Here is a 9,510-nt window from a genome sequence, read left to right on the forward strand (position 1 = left end):
TTCACATGTGTTTCTTCCTTCAAAAGACAATTATTAACTAAAGTGCTGGAGATAAGAGGTGAGCCAGACACCCCAACACCCATCCTTTCAGCCAAGTGTGGTATGGACAAACCCCAACGAAACTCTCAGGGTGACAAAGAGCACAGGCAGCAGGAGCATCCAAGGCTGCACACAGGCTCCTGGCACTGAAGCCCTTGGAAGCCACACATGTGTCTAATTAAGAGGATGACATTGTTGTGTTTAACCCAATGATGTGGGAGCACGGAGGCTGCCTGTTCGCTGCACTGACTGTGTGAGCACGTGTGTGCTGCAGCCGGGGATTTTCACGTGGACGCTCCCTCAGCAATTTCCTCCAAGGTACTCAGATGCATTCACTGTTTAAGAGAATGATTTTTTCTACATTTTTTCATAAGTGGAGGAAATTCCACACAGGGCCTGAGCTGTTGGTTAGCACAGTTGTAATCACCATGCGTGGTTGACCTGGGACAGGCCACGTCTTCTCAGATGTGGACACCGTTCACTCATTTAGGGCTCTTACCACCATCTCTGAAGTAACACGGTGCCCTTTTGGGCTGATGAAACTCAAACAGAAGAGGTACTCTGCCCAGGATCACAGGTCAGGAATTTAACCTCTTCTGGAATTAAAAACCTGTGGTTCTTTCAGTTATATTTTAGATCAAAGTAAGCAGCATTGTAGGGCCTGAAATGCAGGGACTGACCACGGCCTCACAGATCCCACACCATCAGCCCCTTTTCTCTTAAGGACGGTGACACACAAAGCATGAGGTTTAGGAATGTCACTCCTAAAGTGCCCAATCTGTTACAGCTTTTAGAGATATTTGCACCACACAAGTTAATGAAGTCAAATGGCATAAATTAGCTGCCAGGAGCCTCGGCCAGCCCGCACCGCGGGGGAACCTGGGGCAGCACCAGGTCCCACAGTCCCAGCTGGTGTTCTGGGTGGTCACCCTGCATTGTCCAGACCTAGGCCAGCATGGTCCAGACCATTGTCCAGCATGGCCCAGTTCCTGGGCCCCCGCTCTGAATTTCTTCGCTGTGTCCCATTTGCACCTTTCTTCCCTCCTCCTTTGCTTCTTAGTTCAGTGCCTGGTCCAGGGCATTGCTGTCCTTTGGGAAATGGAGTGGTTTATGCTCTAGGGTTCCGTGAACTGCTCCTTACCTGTTGTTGGTGGCCGTGTCTCAGGGCCTTGGATAAAACGCAGAGTCCTTGAATTCGTGTGCTATTTCTGGCTGGTTTCTCTTCAAATGATTCTTTCCCTGCCATTCTCCATATATTCTGTGTATACATCCTAACATGTGAAATTCCAGAATTTACCCTCCGTCTCAGACACTCGTTAACTTTCATGCGTCATCTTGTTTTTCAGTCAGACTCCCAGAAACATAAATTAGTGTTGACCTACCATTAAATTAAATATTTAAATAGCAGACCCACAATTTTCATGGATAATTTCTTATGAGACTATTAAATGGTTAAATTAATTCAGTTCAAAGATGAATATTGGGTAACTAGGAATATGCCAGGTGCGTAAGGAAGACAATATTGTGAAGATGATTAAATGCTGAAGGCCTGGCAGTTGCTGAGCAGCAGGCCCCTCTCTGAGCTGGCTCATGGTCAGGGTCTCTAGAAAAGCCATCCTGACCCTCCGGCCTCAGAGGTGACCTCCCCAGCCTACCCCAAGCGAAGCAGCTCTGGTGGGCTCACTTGCACGGCTGCCCTCACCCTCGCTGGTGAGTCCCACAGCAGGTCCCCTGTCTGCCCCGGAACCCGTGTACCTATGGAGCTGGGCTGGGCGTTATGCTCAGAGTAGCCTGTGTAGGGCTGCTTTGACTTCTCGGGAGGTCATCCGTCAACTTTCCCATCCACTGTTGATGGAGGGTCTGTGTCGCCTCAGGTGCTGAGCTGGGCTCTGTCCTCGGTATGTTAGAGAGCAACACGGAGAAGCTGCCCTGTGTGGATTTGACAAGAGACTACCCTGAATAGATAGGCACAGCAGGAGATGCATGAGAAATAGACTTTGGAGTCCTTTCTTGGAAAGAGTATTTAATCCCCACCTCTTTTTCCCATGGGTGAGAAAAGGTCCTGCCCTGGGATCCTGGGAAGGACAGAACACAGGACCTTGGGCTCTGGGCAGATGGACAGACAGCAGGTTATTAATCACAGCCCTGAGTAGGGACACTGCAGGCCATGTGAGTGTGCAGTGGGACCTCGGGAGGCAGGCTCCTGAGGGAGGGGAGGCGGTGCCTGGCTCCTGAACAATGGAATTGACTGACTTGAACAGTTTTGCCGGCTGGCCAGGAGCTGAGTGAGGCTCCCTGCTCAGGAGGGGCTGGTGCCTGGTCCCTGGGAGGAGGGGGCATTTGTTTAAGGGGTCTCACCCAAGGGAGCAGAGTGTGGAGGCAATGGTGGCAAAGTCATCTGGGGCCTCTTGATTTCCCCTGATGCCAAAGCACACACAATATTGAACCTTAATCTTAGATCTTAGAAAACCGTGTGCCTGAAGCCTTGGGGGCTAGCTGACTTCTCCAGGGAATGGGTGGAGTTGGCCTGGGTGCAGCACAGATGTACACTGTGCAGGTCCCGTACACGCCTGTTTTCTACCCACTCCACCATCTCTGAAACAGCCAGACAGACCCCTTCCCCGCCATCCTCCTCAGCCTGCTCAACATGAAGAGGAGAATGAAGAGAATGAAGGTCTTTAGGATGGTCCACTCCACTTAATGGTGAATGTATTTTCTCTTCCTTATGATTTCCTGAATGTCATTTTCTTTTCTCCAACTTGCTTCCTTGGGAGAATACAGTAGATAATGCATAGAACATATAGAATATGTGTTCATTAACTTTTTATGTTGTCAGGAAGACTTTGGTCAACAGTAGGCTATTTGCAGGTAAATTTTGGGGAAATAAAACGTTGTATATGGATTCTCAACTGTGTGAAGGCTCAGCTCCCCTAATCCTCAAGTCATTCAAGGGTCAACTGTATAGTTATCATTCCAAGAGTTTTTGGAAGTCCCACAAATTTAGCCTACCTGGTGTCTGTGCAACCCCTCTGTTCCAGACTGGAGCTCTAGAAATTATAGGGGAGAAAGTGTGCTCTTTGTTATTTTATAAGAGGTTCTCAGAGAAGGTCTCATGCATAAGATGTTACTGGGGTTGAGACCTCAAAGAATGCTGGTGTGGATTTGGGGAGAGAGGGTGCCAAGAAGAAGAAATGACAAGGGAGAGGGCCTGAGAAGGAAATGTGCCCAAGGAACAAAATGGGGGTGCTGCCATGGCAGACTGGGAAGGGAAGCTTGGAGGCCATGAAGACCATGCTGGGGCCTTGGCTGTTACTCTGAGTCACACAGGAAGCCATGGGCCAGGATGTAAAAAAAAGAGGCATCTTCATAAACCCTCACTTCTATTTCTTTACTCATCCTTAAAATATTTTATCTTTGCCTTTGAAAAGCCCTCTTTTGCTTGAAAGCCAAGCTAAAACCTCCCTTACAATCAAATTTTATATATTTATATATTTACTTACTGACTGAATTTATTTTTTGAGACAGGGTCTTCCTCTATTTTCCAGGCTGGCTGGCTAGCTAACTCACTGCAGCCTTGAACTTCTGGGCTCAAAGAATCCTCTCCCTCAGCCTCCCGAGTAGCTGGGACCAAAAGCATGTGCCACCATGCCTGGGTAATTTTATTTGTTTATATTTTTTGTGGAGATGCAGTCTCACTTTGTTGCCCAGGCTGGTCTTAACCTCCTGGGCTCAAGCTGTCCTCCTACTGGGACTCTCAAAGTGCTGGGATTACAGGCATGAGCCACTTCACCTGGCCTATAATCGAATTTTAGTATTTATATGACAAAAATAAAACTTTTCATAACATCTATAATACTTTGTGTTCTCTACTGTTTCATAGTCAATGTAATTTACCTTGGTGTGATCATTAAACACATGAAATTCTTCCCTAGAAGACCAAGAAAAGTCAGCCTGCCTGGTGATAATGAAACAAGGGTGATGCAAAAGTTATGATAAATAAATGAGATCATGAAAATCATAAATTGTTACAACTATTCAACTGTAAAGTTCTCCTATCAATCTCTAATACATAAAAGTCCTTTCTTTTAGTAATTAGTGCTTTATTAGTGTGTTCTCATGCTGCTGATAAAGACACACCCAAGATAAGGTACTTTAGAAAGGAAAGAGGTTTCATCGACTCACAGTTCAGCATGGCTTAGGAGGGTCAGGAAACTTAACATCATGGCGGAAGGGAAAGCAACATGTCCTTCTTCACATGGCAGCAGGAGAGAGAAGTGCCGAGCAAAGGGGGAAAATCCCCATCTAAAACGATCACATCTTGTGAGAACTCACTATCATGAGAACAGCATGGGAGTAACTGCCCCCATGATTAAACTACCTCCCACTAGGTCCATCCCAAGACATATGGGGACTATGGGAACTACAGTTCAAGATGAGATTTGGGTGGGGACACAGCCAACCATATCAATCACTGATACTACTGATCTTACCAGCACTAACTGGTAGTCACCATGCCCATGTCTAGTGGAAGGTTCTTTCACACGATGGTTCTGGCTCCTGTACTTCTGCACTTCCCACCCCGTTCTGCCCTTCCCCATCCCCTGAGATGTGACGGGTTCTGTGGGAGTCTGAACAGGATGGCGTCTGAGAGTGTTTGGGTGTGGATTCACAATTTCATTTAAATACAAACCCCTGCTGTGTGGCAAATTATAACCAGGCTCATTATCGCAGCACTGCAGTCACCAGAAAGCAATTATGAAGAGGCCAATAGGGTTTGTAGCGTTAGATGATGTCAAATATCCCTGGTGGAAATGCAAATTTTTTATCTAACTGTCCATGAGACCCTGAGGTACTATTTTTTTAAAAAATGAAAGGAAGCACAGTGTGGTCACTTGGCCCTACTTATCTAAGGGACTTGGTCTTATGAGAGTAAATGTTAATTCATGCCCAATTTTAACTTAAATATTCAATCACAATATAACATGAAATTTGCACCATAGATTCATAACTCAATAATATCCATTAGAGTTTGACTCTATTAAGAAGAAAAAATGTGTTTAAGCCTGAGATTTACAGAGCTAAATAATGAATTTCTCTGCTACCCCAAGTGCATCATAAAAGGCAGATCTGTGGAAGCCAGCACAGTGTCCAGGTATGAATCAGCCTTGGGGGCCTCTGTGGTTTCTGGCTATTAAGCCACAAAATATGTTTTCAGTATTTGAAATCTGTTTTCCAAATTCAGCAAAGGTAACCAGCGAGTGAAGTTCCAGGACACGTGACTCTGAAGTGAAAAGAGGCTTTGATTTCGTTCGTATAATTTATATGAGGCTGGGAAACCATTTATCATTCTGTCACATGTCAAATTTAAGTTTAATTTATTGGGAAAAGTGGTCATGGATTGGAATACAACTCCATTTATCAAATCATCATTAAATTGAAACCCTAGGTTGGCTGTGGATCAAAGAATTCAGCAGAAATCAAGGAAATCTTTTTGTGAGAATCAGGTCGCTTTGGCATTTCGTTATTTAAATATTTACAGTGTATTATTTGTGAATTGCCTGCTGGGGCTGCTTTGCGTCACCCACAGGATTTGGTTGGAAGAGCCATTAAACCTGCAAAGGCAAACTGCGGGGTGGGCGGCGAGGCAACCGGAAGGCCCTGCTGTGGTGGCTCCCGCGGGCTAACAGATGGGGGTCACGTGGTGCGGCGTGGGCACCTGCAGGCCTCAGGGGTTCAGGCTCTGAATAGACTCGAAGTTGCTTCTAGTTAAACCACAGGGCCGGGCGCGGTGGCTCAAGCCTGTAATCCCAGCACTTTGGGAGGCCGAGGCGGGCGGATCACAAGGTCAGGAGATCGAGACCATCCTGGCTAACACGGTGAAACCCCGTCTCTACTAAAAAATACAAAAAACTAGCCGGCGAGGTGGCGGCGCCTGTAGTCCCAGCTACTTGGGAGGCTGAGGCAGGAGAATGGCGTAAACCCGGAGGCGGAGCTTGCAGTGAGCTGAGATCCGGCCACTGCACTCCAGCCTGGGCGACAGAGCGAGACTCCGTCTCAAAAAAAAAAAAAAAAAAAAAAAAACCACAGATGTTCTTGTATTTCTCTGTAGATGCTGAGCTAATGTTGCGGGAACAGTGCCAGAAATATTTAGGAAACTATAATAAAAATGCTCTGTAACCCTGGATGTCTGAATAGGTTCACTGTTTGTATTTTCATTTCCTCTCCTTAATATAAGTACATGAAATAGAAAACTTTTTGATTGTAACAATCTCCTTTACTCCCCATCCTTGCTCTTCTAACCATCATTACTAGGACTAGGACTCATTAATTCTTATTTTAGGATCTGACTTGCCTTTTTAAACCAAAGGCCATCTTTTTCCAGGTCAAAACAAAATAAAAGCCTCTCCGACCTGCCTCTGTCCTGCTGCCTGAGGTCTGCATCTTCCTTCGCAGATCCTGGGATCTTGCTATTGTTTTTTGTTGTATTTTTTCTCTGTAACTCGGACCTTGCTTGGTTTTCCTACCCCACACCCAACCTCCTGCCCACTGGATCCTCTGTGGCTGTGGCAAGGCTATGTGTCCTCATGGTGGGCTCTCGTGGGCCCTGGGTGGGTTTCCCACACCCCAGGACTCGGTGTCCCTTGTGGGCAAGGAGGATCCTTGGTCCCCAGAAGGTTCTGAACCTTCCTGAGCCTCAGTGCCCTGCTCTGCAAAGACCCTGCCCACAGCGACCACCCACGTTCCTGTCTTGCTTGTATCTTTGGTGGTGCATTTTACAGATAACACATCTCTCTGATAAATGGTGGCACGTTCTCCCCTTGAACTGGTTGAAACCCTGGCTAAGGAAATACGTACCTTACTTTTGGCTTCTCCTGCTGGCTCACCTTCGGCCCTCAGTTCCTAGTAAGAACTTCAGTTTTCCTCTCCTGCCCCTCTCAGCTGGCGTGGCCCTGGTGCTACTGTCTGAGTCCCGGCAACCTGCCCCTGGTGAGGTCTGATTGTCACCCACCTACTCACTGGCCATCCCTGGGGCCCACTCCAGCCACAGGTGCCGGGCCTCAGACCAACCCCAGTGAGAGCTTAGTCCAGCTTCCTCGCCTCTCCCGAGGCCTACACCGGAGTCCTGTGGCCTGTGCTGACCTCTCCTCTGTGGCCTGCTCCAGGGACACAGACAGCAACGCATCCCCTTGAGAGGAAGCAGCTGAACCCAGACCTCAGCCTGGAGCATTTTTCATTTCCACACTCTGGTTTCATGATGCTTAATCTCAGGTCATGAAATCACACGCAGTGTTTTCATTCTGTGTAGGAAGCACATCATTTGTATTCCAAAGCAGATGATTGAGTCCAGTGAGCAGCAGTGAGAATCAGCCGCCCGCTGCCGCCTCCCGCTTCAGACCTGCTCGCGGTGGACTCCATCCACTCAACAGACACTTCCCTCTTGTTGGAAGAGGTGACAGCTTGTCTTCATCAACAAAACTGTTGGCCTGTGGAGAGATTTTAGAGCCCAATACCAGCATTTCTGGTGTTGGAAGCTTGGGGGACCAGCGATGAGTGCATGGGGGCTGCAGGCCTCTGACCTGGTCTGACTCTCCCAGCGCCCTGCCTAGGGTGACTGTGGCATCCTGTTGTGTAGGTGAGGGCACCGGGGTGCAGAGCAGTGAAACAGCTGTGGCAGCTCACGTCGTAGAGACACAGAGAGGCCCAGGGCTCCTCCCAGGCTTTCCTCTCAGCTGCTGAGCCACTCACTGCCTTCCTCTGCCTCAGCCTCCTTGGTAGGTAGAGGGCGGAGAGGAGTAAGTGTCTTACTGAGAGAGAACCAGGTAGGAAACCCTGCAGAAAGCGATGAGGTGGCCTCATTGAACACCGAACATAAACCAAGCATGTGCTCCAAATACACTAATGCAGCACCCACATGCACACACACATTCACATGTGCGCACACACGTATACTCACGTGTACACAAATACACATACATGCACAGTATTCACGTGTACAGATACACATACATGCACATGTTTGCACACATATGGGCACACACGTGCACAGCCATGTATGTGTATTGAATGCACATGTACACACATTCACGTAAGCATCTACACGTGAGTATACATTGTATGTATTACACATGTAAGTGTAATCTCTTTGTAATCACATTTCTTTTGAGCTTAATTTTATTAGCTTAACATCTTAAATTTTATTATTGTAAAATAAAATATTGGTAGGTACGATTCCTTTGTTAATAAAACATCCAACACTTAATGTTCCAACTATGCACTGCCATATCACAAATCTTAGCCAAAACTTAGTGGTTTCACAAAAGTCCAGTCATTTATTTTGTCTGCAGATCTAAAACCCAGGGAGCTTCTGTCCAGGGCAGCTCATTGCAAGCCAGGCTTAGTCACTGGAGCTGGAGGGTGCAGGGCCAGGATGGAGGTCCTCAGGAGATGCAGATTGGGCTGCCATCCAGGGAGCTCAGCTGAGCTTGAAGGGCCCAGTCTTCTCCATGGGGCTCCTTGTGGCTTCCAAAAGCAAGTGCTCCTAGAAGTGGGAGAGGAAGCTATGATCTTTTAGGAGCTGAGCCTGGAAACTCAAGCCTGGCATGTTCTTGAGTCTAACCGCAACACTCAGCAGCGACAATTTCGCAGGAGCTGGCCGAGCTCAAGGGCAAGGGACATAGACAGCATCTCTTGAGGAAAAACCAGTCTGTGACCACTGCAGTGAACCACATTTAGAGACGTAGTGGGGCAGAAAAACACCCTGTACTATTTCCCACAATTATCATTTCATGATATGATCCTTATGACCCAGTTATCCTGACTCACTGTGGGTCTATCATCCTATGACTCAGTTATCCTGACCAACTGTGGGTCTACCATCCTATGACCCAGTTATCCTGACTCACTGTGGGTCTATCATCCTAGGTCCCAGTTATCCTGACTCACTGTGGGTCTATCATCCTACAACCCACTTATCCTGACTCACTGTGGGTCGATCATCCTATGACACAGTTATCCTTACTCACTGTGGGTCTATCATCCTATGTCCCAGTTGTACTGACCAACTGTGGGTCTATCATCCTGTGACTCAGTTATCCCGACTCATTGTGGGTCTATCATCCTACAACTCAGTTATCCTAAATCACTGTGGGTCTATCATCCTATGACTCAGTTATCCTGACTCACTATGGGTCTATCATCCTATGACCCACTTATCCTGACTCACTGTGGGTCGATCATCCTATGACACAGTTATACTGACCAACTGTGGGTCTGTCATCCTATGACTCAGTTATCCCGACTCATTGTGGGTCTATCATCCTATGACCCAGTTATCCTAAATCACTGTGGGTCTATCATCCTATGACTCAGTTATCCCAACTTATTGTGGGTCTATCATCCTATGTCCCAGTTATCCTGACTCACTGTGGGTCTATCATCCTATGGCTCAGTTATCCTGACTCATTGTGGGTC

This window comes from Trachypithecus francoisi, unplaced genomic scaffold, assembly GCF_009764315.1.
Source record: "Trachypithecus francoisi isolate TF-2019V2 unplaced genomic scaffold, Tfra_2.0 Lachesis_group17, whole genome shotgun sequence".
Classification (NCBI taxonomy): domain Eukaryota; kingdom Metazoa; phylum Chordata; class Mammalia; order Primates; family Cercopithecidae; genus Trachypithecus; species Trachypithecus francoisi.